Source organism: Mus caroli, unplaced genomic scaffold (assembly GCF_978045245.1).
Source record: "Mus caroli unplaced genomic scaffold, Mus_caroli_1 scaffold_12, whole genome shotgun sequence".
Lineage (NCBI taxonomy): Eukaryota > Metazoa > Chordata > Mammalia > Rodentia > Muridae > Mus > Mus caroli.
In genome coordinates, this window is record NW_028227267.1 from 90,042,706 (window position 1) to 90,061,724 (window position 19,019).

At 34.7% G+C, this 19,019-nt stretch overlaps 1 protein-coding gene and 1 long non-coding RNA gene across 6 annotated transcripts in view; one reads left to right on the top strand and one right to left on the bottom strand.

The window, feature by feature from the left end:
* The window catches only part of Pcdh9 (protocadherin 9), an 865,561-nt gene that overhangs the window by 548,899 nt on the left and 297,643 nt on the right, over positions 1-19,019 (bottom strand). The window lies entirely within an intron of this gene.
* On the top strand, positions 31-17,561 carry LOC110308922 (uncharacterized). Its single transcript, XR_002379637.3, has 3 exons — positions 31-92; positions 17,235-17,299; positions 17,502-17,561. It is a non-coding gene; the product is annotated as an uncharacterized LOC110308922 (long non-coding RNA).

Consider the following 19,019-nt stretch of genomic DNA (forward strand, 5'->3'; position numbering starts at 1 on the left):
TCCTCCTCCAGCACCATGGAGCCTTCAGCACCATAGCCTTCAGGCCGCCCTCATTTCCTACCATGATGATAATGAACTGAACCTCGGAAACTGTAAGCCAGCCCCCATTAAATATTGTCCTTTAAAACAGTTGACCTGCTCATAGCTCTTCACAGCAATAAAACCCTTACTAAGACACTTTACCTTATAAGCTCATGGCCATAGAATTGCAAACATTTGATGACTTAAACATTCTCTTGTCTGCTAAGGTGAATTGTCCCCAAGTGAAGGACTGAAGGGCACTATGACCATGAGTACAATGGTTATTTAATCCAAGTGTGAAATGTGTATGTGTATTTGCATATATATGCATATACATGCATATATACAGTGATATTTTCAAAGCATCACATAAAGTCTGAAATTTACATGATGATTTACTCTAATAAATAAAGGTATTCATTGACCTACTAATTCCATTACCTAAAAAATATTTTTAAATAACTAAAGTAAAGTAAATATGTAAATAATTTTTATTCTTCAGGAGTTGATGCATATTACATTATACCACTGTAATCAATTCCCCATATCTCTCAAGTGTACTCAAAAGTATGGTTAAATGTCACTTAAGAGATTTAAAAATATAATTGAATTTTAGAATCTGTAATCATCCAATGTAAATATTAACATTGTTACAATTTATTTTTCTAACATGAAGTTCTTCAGAAGATTATAGAATAATGAATCTTTGTTTTAGAATATTGTATTTTTGTCTTACAATACAACTAAAGTAAGTATATTTATTTCAATGAAAAAGAGATTAATACTTAATTTCATCCTAATGTTTACAGCAGAAAGGTGGGTTTGTATGACAAAATTTTCAAAATTATTGTGTTATATACAAAAGATTATTGTTTAAAATATTTTTTTTAAAATAGCAACAGTAACCCACTTCCGAATGATGACAATAGATAGTTCAAGAAAAATAATAGCATACACTTCTAAGATACAGTGACACAAGTATACATACATAAACTTCGTATAAATCACAATGCCTTTGAAGCACTGATCTTTTTTTAGCATCTAATAGCACTCAATTACAACTACAAACTTTTTATAAAAGCTATTTGTCATCTTCAAATGATTAGGATGTGACAAAGCTGAATGGATTTTTTGACTCTTCACCAGTGAAGGCAAAGATTCCATTAGATACTTTAAACAATATCTGTTATCTTTCACTTATCATTTGATTACTAGGAGGCTTGATAAGAACAGAAAATGAGATCATCAACACTAATTTGTGATGTTTTCTTATCTCTTTGCCAAGCTATTTGACTCAAATATTCTGCCCAGATCTGAAGATCTCCAGGGCACTGTGGAACACATTATCTCACAAACCTTCAACCCATACCTTTTGACCTTTTGCATCTGAATCATTTTATAGGACCTGTAAACACCCTGCAACCTGCCATACCACACATTTACAGAAAAACTTGTGTAGGCCTTACAAGGTTTCTTGTGAGTGTGCTCTGATGTGTTTTGATCTTCTCTACAATGTTATTTGTAAGACTTATAGTTGAACCTGTATTCTACTGCATGTGGGGCCTGTCTACGTATTGTCAGATGTGTGCAGTGAGCAATAATATATGTGTGTACATGCATTCCAGTTTATGTGTGTGTAGGCTGCGCTTTCCAATTCCTAGAAAGGAAGTGGCTGTCCTTCTGTGTGCACTGGTGTGCAATGAAAAGAAAGAAGTAACTGGGCAAAACCTGGACTATTTTGGGACTCAGTATAAAAAACTAAGAGTCATTATAGTAAACAGGATCATATATTTGACACTGGACTCAGTAATTCTCAGTTCCTCCTTGACTTTCTTTAAGGTTCTACTTTGTTTAAAGAGCTATTAGATGGTGTTCCCTTTGCAATCCATGACAGGGACACTCAGTCAATACATAGAATATGTACTTAAATCCATACTTGCAAGTAAGGATTTATAGCAACTTTTTTTTTAATTCAAGGGACTTCCATATTTGTTAGACTTGTGGCATGTTAAAGGTGAAAGGGATGCATAGATTTCTTTCTTAACCTTCAATATTAATGGGGGAAATAAATCACAGAGACTTATGTAGAATAGAATATGTCGAGGTCAATGACTGATATATTTCATTTCACTTACATGGTATAAGATAAGACTTATCTTAATTTGGTTTATAATAACTGAGTCAAAGACAAATCAGCAAGATTCACAGCATAAAAGATCCTTTAATTATCAAGGAAGTGGTAATAAAGAATTGTCAACCTACGGAACTTTAATCCCTAGGTTAATTCAAATCAGATGGCCATTATACTTATGGGAAGATACATTTCACTCAATAATTTTCATAAAATCTTAAGAAACTTGCTATTTAACTTGATACTCAAAATTTGGAAATTACTTTCACAATGATCCATGCTCAGAATCTATGGCATCCAAAAGATCAATCATTTCCTTAAGCCTCAATTAGAAAGGAGGGTCTTATGAATATAAAAGTAAATACTCTCAATATAGGTGTTCATTATACATTATATACATATATATATAAACATATATACATGTTCTAGTTGTGTTATATATATTTAAATATAAATAGGACATATACATTTAATATATGAAATTACTCCTTATAATTTACACTCCTTTGAATTAAGAGTTGATCATAAGCGAGACTTGAGTAAACTTTCTCAATTTGCATTTTGTGCTTTTAAGCTTATTGACATTGTACATATCCTCTCACAATACAGAGCATCTTTGCCATTCTTATTCCCTGGTGAGTTCTCTAAAGCATGCCGAAGAATACAAATTTGTTCACTGTCTTATTAAAATAAATAGCTACCCATAACAAAAGAAATTTGCCCAAGGATGAAAAAAAATCAAACTATGCACAAACACTTAATAAAGGGCACATTCAGCAAATATTTACAAACTTTTAAACAAGCTGTAAAAGAGGACACATGAAAGATAGCAAAACCTTAGTTTGTACTGCTCATTAAACTGAAACTACTAGTAAATGAAATTTCGCGTAGGAAGAAAGCCAACACCTACATCCTCTTACTTCACTTGGCAACTTCACATATATTAATAAATCATACTCGTCACTTGTTGAAAGCTTTTTCCTTAGTTGATGGTTTATGTTGGTGTCAAGTTAGACCAGGCAACAATTTTTGCTCAATTGATGCATCGTATATAAAAGCATACTCTTTAAAGCAACTGCCATGATACTAAGACTTTGAAAACATGTGTCTATAAAAGTGGGGCACGGTTGTGTTGTATATATTTTTATCAATGCATAATTTTATGAGCCAAAATTGTTCTTTCATTTTTTCCCCAGTCTTTGAAGAGCATAAGACAAATGACTCACCATATTCTAGAAACATTTTATATTTTAAATCATCTCTGAAACGCAATCACTAATGAGTTATTTGATTACCATAATCAGAAACACTAATCACTACAGTCTTGATGAAAATTCAGACATTATCTCAAGAGGGCTTTGGTGAAATAAATGTGTCGGCATGCTATTTGTATTTTCCCAAAGTTACTCATTGTGAATCAGGATAAAAAGAAGCTTTTGCATAGAAGTTACAAATTCTTAGTATAATATACAATACAGGTAACAGGTATAAGAGAAAGAATCTATTCACAGAAAGGTGAAAATTATACTACATGTATTTTCTTGATAACATCAACATATTTCTTGATAAAATATCCAGAGAAACAAATTACTTGATTATATAAACAACGTTGTCATCATATATGTTATATATATAGTTAAATTTTTTATAAGCCATTAATAGCCTTGACACTTTTGTCCTGGTTTACACTTACAGGATCCTGATGACTATGCACTACGATAAAGTGGTACCTCTGCCCTCAGTACACTCTGTTTTCTTTTGAACAGTCCACAAAGAAGATAAAAAAGGACAGTGTAGAGAAAAGAGCTGCTATATTATTTGGATGGATGCATCACCTGTCAATGAAAAAAGCCTGTGGCCTATAGGAAAGGGTAGACTAGAAGGCATCCAGGAGGCAGAAAGAATTCTGGGATAGAGCAAGGCAGAAGTTTGGCTCAGGGGATGTGATAAGATGGACACCTGGTGTCTGAGCACATATATCTGCCATGTGGCAGAAGGTAGGCTAGAATAAATGGGATATTTTAAATTATATCTAATCAAAGAAGATCCAAGCTATATGGCCAAGGTATTTGTAAATACATATAGAGTTTCAGTCTTATTTTTGGAAGCATGGGTCTGGGAGAAAAAACTAGGAACCTAATTTCAACAAATCAGATCCTCACATCAAATATTACTAAGGCATACTCTTTAATGTTTAGTTGTTGTTAATCACTAATATCTTAAAAAAAACAAACTAAATTTCCTACTTTAAATACTAAAAGGACATAGAGAAATTCTATTTAGGGCTGAATATTCCAAAGTATCATATTCACTGCATAATATCTGGCTATGATATCTATATTTGTTCCCCTCTACTCCTGATGAAAGCTTATCTGATACAATGTACTAAACACTTGAGTATAGAAGAACTACATGAGGAGTCATTTTGTGAAGGTAGAAAGAGTATAAGAGCTAAAGAATATGGAGGATTCCAAGAAGACATGCCCATCTAAATCAACCTAAACAGACTTCAAAAGACTTCACAGAAACTGAAGAAGCGTGCACAGGGCCTGGATAGGTCTGCTTCAGGCCCTCTCAGGATATATTAAAGCTTACAGTTTACTGTTTTTATGATATTTCTGAGTGTGCAAGCAAATAGTTTTCTGATTCTTGTGCCTTCTGTTGGGGCATTTTTCCTGAAGTAGCTTTGGCTTGTCTGATTTTGATGTGATTATTTTTATTTTATTTTTTAATTTAATTTTGTTATATATTTATAAATGGATAGATAAATGAATGAAAAAAATGAATATATGAATAAATGAAAACTCAGCCCCTAGAGTAAACACTACAATTACATTGTCACTTATATCTACTGTGAGAGGAAAACTCAGTTGTATCCTATAGAGTGACACTGAGAATATTAGCCATTCTAGAAATAATTCAAAGGTAGTTTACCAGCATATTTATTATTATTATTATTATTATTATTATTATTATTATTATTATTATTATTATTTTATTTGGTTATGTTTCTGTCATGTTTTTAGTTTTGTTCATTTTTCCTTTTTGGTGTGGTTTTATTTTATTTTTCCTTGGTTTTGGGAGATTTTATGGTTGCATTGTATTTTTGTTTGTATTTGAAGAAATTACTTAAATTTGGGTAGGTAACAGGGAGAATCTGGAAGAACCTGGAGGAGTGGGAGAGAATATGACCAAAATATATTTAAATTTAAATTTATTTTAATAATTAAAATTTAAAAGTGAATGAATGCCAAACAAATGAAAGAATCTAAGTAAGAAAGTGAGATTATACATCTAGGGTAGATGTTCCAAATATTCTTTTGTAAATTACATTTAGAAAGTATTCAATCCCTCTCTTTTTACTTTTTTTCTTCCATAGAACTGATCCTTCCTTATCTATCTTTTATAACCTTATGTATCTTTTTGCTTGGGATCCCTGGGATAGTCTTTCTCCTGGCATTTCCTAGGCTACATGCTTAGTCATGTTATTTTCTGACTCTTTCCTTTTCTGGAGAACTTCAAAAACTTACATGCTTTCAGTAGGTTCCTATTCACCAGTGAGTTATGATAGCAATTTATTGCTGCTGAACCAGCTCTTCTGGCCTGTTCAGCCTTGATTTACTACCAGAAAAAAAAATGTTTTATATTCTAAATACCACTTGTAGTAATTCTTCTGACATCTAAGATACTTGTCAAAAGATCAAGTCACCAGTCTTTCCCTTCCTTACTAAAACTTTCTTGACTTTTCATTCACAGAAAATGGTAGGACATATTCTATATATTATATTTTTTTCAAAAAAGTAAAAACAAAAAATCTGGAGAGTACACTCGCAAGAAAATAGCCTGTTTTTTTCGCCTTGGGAGGGGTTGGTGATAGTCAGGGAGCACAAGGTCTATGGGGCCGCATTGCCCAACAGCTCAAGAAGAGGTAACTTGTATGTGATACAGGGCCTTTTTATTCTGATAGCCTAGATGTGTTGGAAAGGCATTTTCTCCCAACTTTCACACTCTACATATCAACAATAAGTGAGTGTTTCTAGTTTCCTCAAAACCACCCCAGCACATGTCTTCTCTTCTCTTCTCTTCTCTTCTCTTCTCTTCTCTTCTCTTCTCTTCTCTTCTCTTCTCTTCTCTTCTCTTCTCTTCTCTTCTCTTCTCTTCTCTTCTCTTCTCTTCTCTTCTCTTCCCTTCCCTTCCCTTCCCCTCCCCTCCCCTCCCCTCTCCTCTCCTCTCCTCTCCCTCCCCCTCCCTTTCCCCTCGCCTCAATTTTAGCCACTCGAGCATAAAACAAAATTTCAAACTAGTTTTATTGTGTACTTCTGTAGTTAACGTAATCAGTTTATTGATACCTAAGTTCTTAGCTTTATGCCCATAGATTAATATATCTGTCAGCCCTTGTCAGAGAGATTTATATTGGCAGCACGTGGCAATTAGTACGGAGACTCATAAATAACTAATATAAAGAGAATAAGAGACTGGAGTGCTCAGTTTTATCTGGAATATCTGCATCACACTGACTACCACCAAGGCTTAAGGATTATTTTGGAAGCTGGTGAGAAAAATCTGTATCAGGAATACTAGATGCCTCCAGTAAAACAGAACTTGCTGATCCTGGCAGGGCCATGATATACACTGACTTATAGTGGCTGTGACTCCCTGCTCAATACCTTCAGAAGATCAAGCCAGTAATAATTGCAGAATGGATTGGTAAGTGGATCATGAGCTCTCACCCCTAGCTAAGAAATGATTGACAACTTATAGATGCTAGGGGAAGGAGAGTACTTTTTATTCAAAGATATGGCTGCTGAGAGGCTACCCATGCTCCAGTAGAGGTTCTTACACAAATGCACATATGGGTGGCACTCCACTGTTTTGATGGCTTCTTTTTCAAAGAAGAATAGACAAACTGGAGATGAAAGAGTAAAGGGAAAATAAGGGAGGAGTTAGAGCGGAAAATTGGGTGTTGTTTATATAATGCATAAGATATATATAGATATAGATGGTATAGAGATAGAGATATAAAGAGATATAGATACAAATAAAGATACAGATGTAGATATATATGTAAATATAGACATAGATATAGATAGTATAATATGCAAAAGAGCAAAAATACAATTCTAGGACAACCAGGGCTATACAGAGAAACCCTGTCTCGAAAAACCAAACCAAACCAAACCAAAGAAAAAAAAAAACAAAAAAACAAAAACAAAAGAACATACAACTTGCACTCTTATAGTCATGAATATTTATATGTAACTACTGTTACTAAACATAGCCTATTTTAGTTTATGTGGCCCTTAAACTCTATACCAAGAACTGACATATTACCACTCAGGTGACTGTGTGCTTGTGATCTGAAGATCAATTGCACTTGTTTAGGGAAACTTTGACTTAATGAGCCCAGAAAACATTAGATGGACAAGTTTAGCTGTTATGAATGATAGTAACAAATAGGATTTTCTTTTGCTGCATTCTCAAACAAGAAATAGAAAAGACATGGAGCAGTATCACTATGGATTTGTATTCTAGATAAATTATGGTAAAATTAAGTATGCTGTGACTATTATCAAATCTTAGGACTTTCTGAAAATTCCAGCTATAGCATTAATCCACTTGAAAGGGAGACACTCAATTTACAATGTATTTTGTGATTCCCTATAAAAGTCTTGAATGATGAATTTCACTGTCTAACTGAGGTAGTTTACCTCAGCACATAATTTCTTATATTAATAACTTCCCCCACAGGAGTGAATGACCTTCTATAAACACAATCCTTCCACTCAATCAAAAAATTAAAGCCTGTTACCACCTCATAATTCATCTTCTTTTCTCCAGACAATTGCAGAAGCAAAGCAAAGCACAAATCTCCCATCCTCATCCCATGTAGCATAAAATTATGCACGCTTCTGCACTTATATAACATGGGTGTATTGAAAATTACGTAGCATTTTGTGTTCAAAATCAATTCTATTGAACAAATTCTTATTTCCAGTGAGCTGTAATTTTAAGAGCCAAAAAAGTAGAACTCTTCATAAATATAAGCCATCCTAAAACAGTAGCCTGCTAAATATTTGTATATATTCAATCAATCTTTCAAAGATGCCTCTTCATATGAATGCCTCTGAAATTATGGTGTCACAAGATCATAGCGTTATTCTTAGAATCTGCAATGCTGCTGTTTACATAAAAAACTGTCTTAGTTGGATCTCAGAATTAATAATGGAGCCTTCCTTTTTAAGTAAAGATGATCAATGCTTTTAGGGAATTGTGCTGTGCTTAAAGGGCCAAAAATACATACTTCATAAACTGACATAAGTTCTTAGTTCCTTGTTGTGAACATATACATAAACAAAATATACTGGTGAGGCAAAGAACAGTTAATTATGCCAGTTTGTTTTATTTTTGTTTGTTTGTCTGTCTTTTTGAAAGTCCAGAAAACATCAGAAGTAAAGTTTTATTTAGTTGGTATTTTTCCAAATTGAACAACTTAAGAATATTAAATAGAATTTTTAAATTCATTATTTTTGACTATCCTTAATTAAAGTTACTATTGAAGCAGAGACTTTATTTGGAGAAAACATGATATTATTTCAGATGGAAATTTCAAAGTTAAGTTCAGAATAGTTATTGTGTAAGCTAGTTTACTATTCAGAATACTTTATTGTATCATATAGCTTACAAAATAAATGTAAAGAATGAAGTTTCCAGTATATCTCTCTTAATTTGATAAGTGAAATATTTTAAACTGTAAAGCCAAAGTCAAAATCAAATAATAGCTTCAAGGATGTGGAATTTGATACATAAATAGACAGACTTCAGGAATAGATACTCTCTCTGCTCAGGTGACAGCAGATGGGGGCAAGGATGTGGAGAAGGAGGAACACTCCTCTATTGCTGGTGGGATTGCAAGCTGGTACAACCACTCAGGGAATCAGTTTGGAGAATCCTCAGAAAGTTGGCCATAGTACTACTCCCTGAGGACCTAGATATACCACTCCTGGGCATATACCCTGAAGCTGCTTCTACATGTAATAAGGACACATGCTCCACTATGTTCATAGCAGCCTTATTTATAATAGGCAGAAGCTGGAAAGAACCCAGATGTCCCTCAACAGAGGAATGGATACAGAAAATGTGGTACATTTACACAATGGAGTACTACTCAGCTATTAAAAACAATGAATTTATGAAATTCTTGGGCAAATAGATAGAACTCGAAAATATCATCATGAGTGAGGTAACCCAATCACAATAGAATACACATGGTATGCACTCCCTGGTAATTGGTATCAGTGCCAAAGCTCAGAATACCTAAGATACAATTCACAGACCACATGAATCTCAAGAGGAAGAAAGCCAAAGTGTGGTTACTTCAGTCCTATTTGGAGGAGGAAACAAAATGCCTATGGGAGGAGATACTGAGATTAAGTGTGGAGCAAAGACTGAAGGAAAGGTCATCCAGAGACTGCCATACCTGCGGATCCTTCCCATATACAGTCACCAAACCCAGACACTATTGTGGATGCAAAGAAGTGATGCTGCCAGGAGCTTGATATAGGTGTCTCCTGAGAGACTCTTTTAGAGCCTTGAAAATATATAGGCAGATGCTTGCAGCCAACCATTGAACTGAGCATAGGTTTCTCCAATGAAGGAGTTAGAGAAAGTACTGAAGGACCTGAAGGGGTTTGCAACCCATTGGAAAACAGCAATATCAACCACCAACCAATCCCCCAGCCCACAGAGCTCCCAAGAATTAAACCTCCAACCAAAGAGTATGCATGGAGGGTCCCATGGCCCCAGCCACATATGTGGGCCTGTAAAGTCTTTATGCCCCAGTATAGGGGACTGCCAAGGAAGAGAGGCAGGAGTGGGTAGACTGTTCGGTGAGTACCCTCTTAGAAGCAGATGGAGAGAGGATGGGATAGTGGGTTTCTGGTGGGAAAATTGGGAAAAAGGATAGCATTTGAAATGTAAATAAATAAAGTATCCAATAAAAAGGAAGCAAAAGAAAAGAAATTTCATGGAAAGACAAACCAATGAAGCTCTCTGAAGGAGGACATAGTAAAAAAATAAAATAAAATAAAATACACACACACACACACATATATACACACACACATACATACATACACACACACAAACATATTTGGTCCTCAACTAGAGAATGCAATGGCATGAAACAGCACTTCTCATTCAAAGCATGACAAACAGGGGCTGTGAAAGAATCTAGTTGTGCTTCCTCTCTTTTCTCTCACAGGTGTGAAATGCTTATTCTCCCTGTTGAGTTGAGCTGTCCTGAGTATCGAGCAAGACTTCAGGGCAAATGTGCAAACCATCCTAAACAAAACAATACAGTGTGCACTCCAAATGGTCCCTAAGTAGCAGTGTCCACAGAGTTTTGTTAAAGACCGTAAATCAAAAGTATATAAACTAATATCTCTGCTTCTCTTATAACCACTTACAAACATTTTTTTTAACTGGAGATAGTAAGTAGAATAAGAAAAACAACACATCGTTTAGTTGTGTAGATTATATTGTAACTGTGTTCCAGAATGTACGTAGCTCTGTATGCTTTCAACTCAAATATGTTTTATTTTGTAAATTGTACCCGAAAGAACCTGTCATAACCACCATAATAGCTACATAGCTTTCTATGGAACAGAGAATTTTAATACCCGTGTTAAAGACGAGTAATAATAGATAGCATGGTTTAGTACATGCGGGCATCTGTAGACAGAACTTATATATATACTTTTCATTAGTTTCTGCTCAGTAGAATAAAAGCACCATTTTCATTTTAGAATATAAGGAAACTGAGGCATAGAGAAATTAAACAGCTGGCTCAGTTTCAAAATCTAAGTTGCCTGAACCACTCAGGTGTGCTTGCTTTGTCAAGGAAACAAGGTTTGAGTGTTGGCAGTTATACTATTTTGTTAGTTTAATTAATCGGTGCTATTCAAATGACTTCCAAGAATCAATAAATAATTTTTGCATGTTTACAATTCTTTCCATTTCACCAATTCATCAGGAAGTTTTATTGGAATTTCAAGTATAGTACAAACCTGATGAGGGAAAATTACTTCTATAGACAGTGAGTATAATAGGAAAAAAGAATTGGCCCTTTCAAGCTCTAGAAATGTTTCAGAGTTTTCACTAGAATGTGATTTTTTTCAACTATACTACATATTACATTGTTAAGCATGTGCTTTCTGTGGAGAGAAAATGCAAAATACCTGTCCGAAGGTTTTATAAATGCAAAATACCTGTCCGAAGGTTTTATAAATGCAAAATACCTGTCCGAAGTACTGTGTATATGCCTACTTATGCTTCCGAAAATTGGAGTCTCTAGTCTGTGACTATACTAGGGAAGCTACTTGCTGAAGAAATGTTTGAGTGATATTTCCAAAATATACTGATGCCAGAATTAAATCAGAACCCTTGGTCTTGTGAAGATTATATGACCCAGTACAGGGGAATGCCAGGGCCAGAAAGTAGGAGTCGGTGGGTTGGGGAGCAGGGCAGTGGGAGGGTATAGGGAACTTTCGGGATAGTATTTGAAATGTAAATGAAGAAAATATCTAATAAAAAAAGAGAAAATATGTATCAAATCATTAAAATATAGCATAATTATATAGCTACAAGCACACATATACCACATGTTACATATATAAAGTGCTAACTCCTTACATGGTCAGTATTAACAAAATGCTGTTGCACAGACTTATTTTTAGGAATTTCTCCTTGTTATATTAGTATTTCAACAGTTTAGAGAAGTTATGTAAGTTGAATGGCATTCTCAGATAAAGAAAATGAGCCTTAGATCTATTCAAATCGCACAAAATTTTATGGAAGAATAAGTGAATGGCACAAATACAAACATAATTCAATGTATATATTCCATATATATATGTAAATTAAAGATCTAAGCATCTTATTTGTAATTGTAAAATTAGAAACAGAAAGAATACAAAGAATAAAAATAAAAGGCATATACTCCCCAAGGTAATTTCAAATCTCTTCTTTCATCAGTGTAGTTAAGCTTTCTATATTTTAGTCTTGCTCACTTTTTTTTATTTTTTTTATTAGGTATTTATTTCATTTACATTTACAATGCTATCCCAAAAGTCCCCCACCTGCTTCCCCACCCACTCCCCCACCCACCCACTCCCACTTCTTGGCCCTGGCATTCCCCTGTACTGAGGCAGATAAAGTGTCTTGCTCACTTTTAAATAGTCTAGGGAATATAGTTCTGGAAGTAGGTAGCTAATGATTCCTTTGAAGAGGTAAGATAAGTATTTAGACTAGTCTTTAAAAAGTAAATTGGCTTTTAGTCGAAAACTAATTTTCCCATATTTAATATCCTAAAAGCCTTCATTTATATTTTTGTTTGTCTACTGACTCTACCATATATGATATCCAGAATAGATTCCCTAATATATATTATGTGCATTTTCTTAATATTTTAACCTTTCAACTATATTGTTTTTGGAGTACTATGAGAAAGGACCTATTATACAGATATCATTTAAATATCTGTAACACAGTAACACTGTAACCTAAGGTATCCTTTCTTCATGGAAGGGTCTTAACTTCATTCCTGTTCATTTATTAGCTTGCAAGTAGAAGGTTCTTATTTTCTTCAACTACTATTTTTGACCTTCTATCTTTTAAAGTTGATTTTGTACATCTTTTCTCATTCTTGTTACATGCTCAATGCCTCCTTTGTTAGCTGCATAATTAGTTGCTTTAAAGTTATTTATACACCTATTACAAAACATTTATAGCATGCAAATATTTCATGACTAAATATAGAATAGCTTAGAAATTCTTTTCTAAGAATTCCCAATGATTATTTCTAAAACAAAACTTGCCCCTGAATAAGATATCTTAGTCCTGGTGTAATTGAATGGTTTCATGTGTTTATTATCTTCATATAGTCATTAGTTAATCACAGCCATGACAATAACAACACTGAGTTTTTGCAACCCCATAGGAATACCAGCAATATCAACCAACCAGACACCCCAAAGCTCCCAGGAACTAAATCACCAACCAAAGAATACATATAGCTCTAGCTGGATATTTAGCAGAAGATGGCGTTATCTGGCATCAATGGGAGGTGAACTCTTGATCATGTGAAGGCTGGATGCCCCAGGGTAGAGGGTAGAGGAGTGCTGGGGGTGGTGAGACAGGAGTGAGTGGGTGGGTAGGGGAGGACCCTCATAGAGGCAGGGTGGGTGGGAGGGGATGGGGGCTTGTGGGGAGAAAACTGGGAAGGGAAATAATAAAATAAAATAAAAATAAAAATAATTTTCAAATTTTATATTGGGAAAACATTTTTCAAGAAGTATCTTCAAATTAATAAATTGCCCAAGAACATGTTCTTTTTATGTGAGTCACTCTTGGGTTTGCATCTGATCTTTTCTCTGTGCCATAGTGTTTCTCTATTACAATATCCTATTCTCTTACTTATATATCTGTATAAATTAAAAACATGTGAAGAGAAGTAAATCATGTTCTTATTACATAGTATTGTTCTTTAGATGAGTTAAAACATGTTTAAAATATTGTTAAAAATAACCCTCACAGTGCCTCTTGAGTAATTATTGTAAGCAGGGAAGTGGGCAGCCATTACTGCCACTGATCACTCTATGCACACATACAACCATTGTGATGCTCAGCCTGTGTCACTAGGCTCTCAATCCAACCTTCCTATTGTCTTGTAATTAATGTCACATCACTTTAATTGGATTTTCTACTTGTAAGCTTCCTGGATTAAGATTTGTATTGCTATGTTAATTAGCTTTAGTTACCAAGGATGATCTGTGCCACCAAGAACCAGAATTGCCATTCTGGAATCTCATTGTAATAACACTGGCATGAGGTAGTCTCTCTTGGAGACGATCCAAGCACTTTTTTAATTATCGGAGTGTTTAAAAGATCATGTTAGAAGACTGTTTTAGCAGCAAGGCAGGCAGTTGCGCAGCACGTGTATTCGGAGAGACATTGTGAAGAGGTTTTAGTGTGATTCCATCGTTATTTGTCATGTACTTAAATGTGCCACATAGTTTGCTTTGCTAGGAAAGCATCTTCTTGTACATGACCTTGAATTCTTTGAGAAATGATACTCACAGAAGGAATCACGGAAGAATAACTTAAAGAGTTCCCAGAGAGACCTCATAGGAAGGTTCAAAAAAGATTTAGTGAAACAGGCCTAGGAAATGTGTTTGAACAGCATTATGGCTTACAAATGACATCTTTCCAGGTGTCGATATTTTAATTCTCAGAGGGACACTTTTCCATGGAATATAATAAAGTCTTTATTTGGGGGCAATTATCTCAATGTTTCTACTTAAATTGGAACGATAAAATAGAGATGAAATTTCAAAACATTGTCAATTCCCTGGTGAGTTTATTTGCTGGGACTGCTTTAAGAACACATTGTAGAGTGACTTTTTTAAACAGTTAAAAAAAATGATATTGTTTTGCTTCTTTGTAGAATATGGGTCAGAATTAAGGTGCTACTGAGTGTGATTTCTCAGGAACAACTTCCCATTCCTTGTAAATGGCTGTCTTCGTTGTTGTCTTTACACTGTATCTCCTCCTTGGGGCTTCTGCCTGAAATTTTTTTCTTGACATAGAAAGGAGCCAGAGTGAATTAAAATCCACCTTTTATGGAGAAGCTAGAGAAAGTACCCAAGGAGCTAAAGGGATCTGCAACCCTATAGTTGGAACAACATGATGAACTAACCAGTACCCCGGAGCTCTTGTCTCTAGCTGCATATGTATCAAAAGATGGCCTAGTCGGCCATCACTGGAAAGAGAGGCCCATTGGACTTGCAAACTTTATATGCCCCAATACAGGGGAATGCCAGGGCCAAAAGAATGGGAATGGGTGGGTAGGGAAGTGGGGTGGGGTATGGGGGACTTTTGGGATAGCATTGGAAATGTAATTGAGGAAAATACGTAATAAAAATAAATAAATAATAAAACAAAAACAAAACAAAAAAAAATTCCACCTTTTCGACCTCACTTTAACATTGCTTCTTTGCGATGAAGAGAGAGACAGAGGGAGAGGAAGAGATAAGATGGAACTTATAGGAGAGGAAGGGGAGACAGAACCATACAGTCTTTGAGTTCAGAAGTATTGGGATTTCTTAGATAGATGTTTAAATAGTAATTAGGGTTCATCTGCCCCATCTAGATGTGTAACTTGTGTTTATATCAATTGAGTTTTGAGTTCATTGTGTGGGCATGTTGCGGGCTGAGATTTTACTAATATAAATTTGACTGATAAAAAAAAAATAGTTTCTTTGTTAAAGAACCTCATGTCCAGATTAAGTCACAGACTGACTTATAAATAACTCAGATTTCGAGGTTCTACTGGAACACCATTCAGCCCACAATACATGTTTGCTAAGGTGAAAATAAAAGTTAGTAAGCATGCTAATCATCATTGAGCTAATAAATGAATGTGTTGTCTGTGAGTATGGGGTAGTGTAAAGGAACACTCATAGTGACTATTCTCTCAAATTCAAATCATGTGGTATATTTACACCAGAGAGAATGTCAAGAGTCATAGATTTCATCCCAGTTTGATATACATATTACAATGAGCACGAAGAGGTAAAACTATGAGATTATTATGCCTGGACAAGTTCACATTATGTAGTTTGTCTTGTTCAAAATATATTAAAATAATGTTCATATAGATTACAGATATTACTGCAAAATACACTACTTTCTAAGCTATTTTGCTTTTTAAAATATACAAAAGAATTTGAAGCTCAACATATCAAATATGTAGTTATAAAATATTAAATTCCCAATTATTGTTATTTATATTATTTTAAATGATTGTTTTGAGGTGGGACACAGTGTCATATGCACATATTCCCAGCACTCAGGAAAGTGACAATGGAGTGTGACTTGTGCCCAGAACTTCTATTCCATAGTAAGCTCCCATATCAAGTAATATAATCAAAGATTCCCATTACTTGATTTTTATTTTATTACCATTGTGCTTCAAAACCAAGTTCCTTATAAATTACATGTTAAAATGAATTCATATTATTATATTGAATAACTCATATTAACTTAGGCACTTCCAATGTTTTAAGACAATTTAAACATTGGCATGTTTTCATCTGTTTTGGATACTGTCAATGATTTCCTATACCATAACAGTTGGCACATACACTTACAGATATTCATTCCTCTATTAAAATATAATGATGTCCCTTTTGGACTGTATCAGTACATTGTATATTTTGGACCACATATATTATTTATAATAAGAGGGATATGAGACTATGTAGAGGGGAATCCTAAGGTAGAAGATTTCATGTTCAGTGTACCATGTGATGTACTTCGGAATTCCTGTCAGTTTAAATAAAAAATAAGGAGATTTTGAGGCCTCTCAAGGAGCTAAGCCATGTAAATTTCAGTGCTATTGAAAAGGCTAAGTGTATCCTCTCATACTTCTCACGTGGTTAAAATGGGAACTTTGCTTGTTCTTTTTGATGACTTGTTGATAAGAGATCAGTAATCACATTGTTAGCTTTTTCTGATGAATTATACTATGTTTCATCTCAGTTCGACTGCTCTGGCCTGATTAAGTTCTGTACAATGTTTGAACCACTCTCTAAAAAGCAGGGTGTAGTTGGCCATTTCTACCTGACTTTCATGCTATTTGATATGCTTATCTCAATCCATAGTTTCAGTCATTTGTAACTGTAGCTCTGTTTGCAACTTTAATTATAGTTTTGTGTAGTTTTTACAGAACAGTGAAAATGTATATTCTCCACTTGTATCTGTTGTAAAATATTCTCTAGGAGGGTAAATTCGATCACGTGTTTGCTTAGGTTCTGTCGGCTAGAACTTTCAACTAAAATTATTTACCAGGAGCAAATATGAAGAAGGGAGGACACTGCTGCGTTCTTCCTTTCAAAATTCTTGGCACCTGTATTACTTGTAGTTGTCTTAAGCTATACATAACAGGAAATCTGATTTTTCGAAAAGCTGTTTGGAGATTTTACAAAGACTTACATGGACAAGTGGTCTGTCTTCTGTTCTGCAGGTATATCCCTGGAGTGAAGAAAATTCTTCTGTCAAGACTTTAATACCTGAGTTCACCCTCATAAGGTAATATAAAAATTTCTCCTTTCTTTATGTATGTATTAGTAGTAGTGATCATTATTCCCCATGTAAAGCAGTTATGAAGATGGCTCCACATCTAGAAATGTAGAAATATATGCTTTACAAATAAAAATGATAGCTTTTATTGGGAGAAAAAAAAACAGTATCATAATGGTGTAAGTGATATGGGTTTTCTTATATTTTTCAGTACTTCAAATCTTCTGCCCTTCCTCCAAAAAATGAAAAGGCAGACAGAAAAGCAAGCAAGTTGCCTTTTTATGACAATGACCTCCATAGGAGAAGCACACATTCAAGTGGTAAAGAGGAAATGTGATTAAACTGTCTACTAGAAGCCTTTTAAGGTTCTCATAAAAATTGGATGTGCAGGAAAGACTTGAACAATACATTAAGTGCGGCGTACATTGAATGTGCTCAGGGTTTTAAAATTTTCAAAAGGGAAGCCTATCTTTTCTCCACATCAACTAATGTTTTTCCACCTCTGTTTTGTTCACTGAAGCTTACAAAACAGCAATCCTCATCTTACTTATTACAAAGAAAAAGAAGAAAGAAAAGAAAAGAACAGGAATAAGCTTAGAGCTTTGTAACAACTACATTATTTATGAGTAGACTCTATGTATTTTTATCTATAAATGCAAATCCAATTATATATATATATGTATATACACACACACATATACATATGTGTGTGTGTGTGTGTGTGTTGTATACACCCAAATGAGATGCAGAGGACTGAGTTTGGGGTTTTCTTTTCTGTACTGGAATCATGCATACCACGGACTGTGTGATGCTGTGTATCCAAGGCATGCTTGTATTACAAATCCCAGGTGGGTGTGCTGTGTTCTGTGTAGGTTACATCTCAAAGCAAGGTCAGACTGTTTGGAAATGTTATTACTAAGATATTCTAAATAAAACCGTATCCTGTAATTAATTGTTAGCACCACAGAGAGGGAGAGGGAGACATCATTTCAAGTAGGTATAGTATGTTATTTCAACTTTCCTGAGAACATAAAGTATTCTGATGAATATATATGCCAGGGCCAAACCAATAAGTAGCCTGATAACATATTATTGTGAAATTCCAAATAAAAGTAAAAGAAAGATATGCATTTTTGAGTCAGAGGATCATGATATACCATTGCGGAAGTAAAATAAATATGACTGATTTACAATAAAAGAACCAATTTAAGTTTACATTGCACAGATAGAAGAGAGCAGAGCAGAGAGAAAGAGAGAGGTGGGGGGAGGGGGGAGTGGGAGAGGGGGAAAGGGAGGGGTGGTGGGTGGAAGGAAGAGGGAGTGAGAGGAAGAAGGACCAAGAGAAATTGAGAGAGAATAAAAGAGCGATCACTCTGCATTTTGAGTGCAATGTATATACAGTGGTCTTAAGAGCAAGCAGGTGGCCTGTCTTCTGTTCTGCAGGTATATCCCTGGGGTAGAGGCAATTCTCCTGTCAAGATTTTAATACTTTATATCAGCACCAGGATATTGATTCCATCTAAGTGAACTTATTTGGATTTCTTTCTATCAGTCATTTCAAATTTTATGAAGACTTTCTAGAAGTGACAGCATATGCCTCTCAATATTCAGCTTTCTAACCTATAAGTCAGTGGACTGCTTGAAAGAATGTTGATTTATAGTGGCCCCTAGTAAATAAGCTTCCTCAGTGCAAAAAATGCATGTGTATGCATGGGTGAGGGTGTCTTGT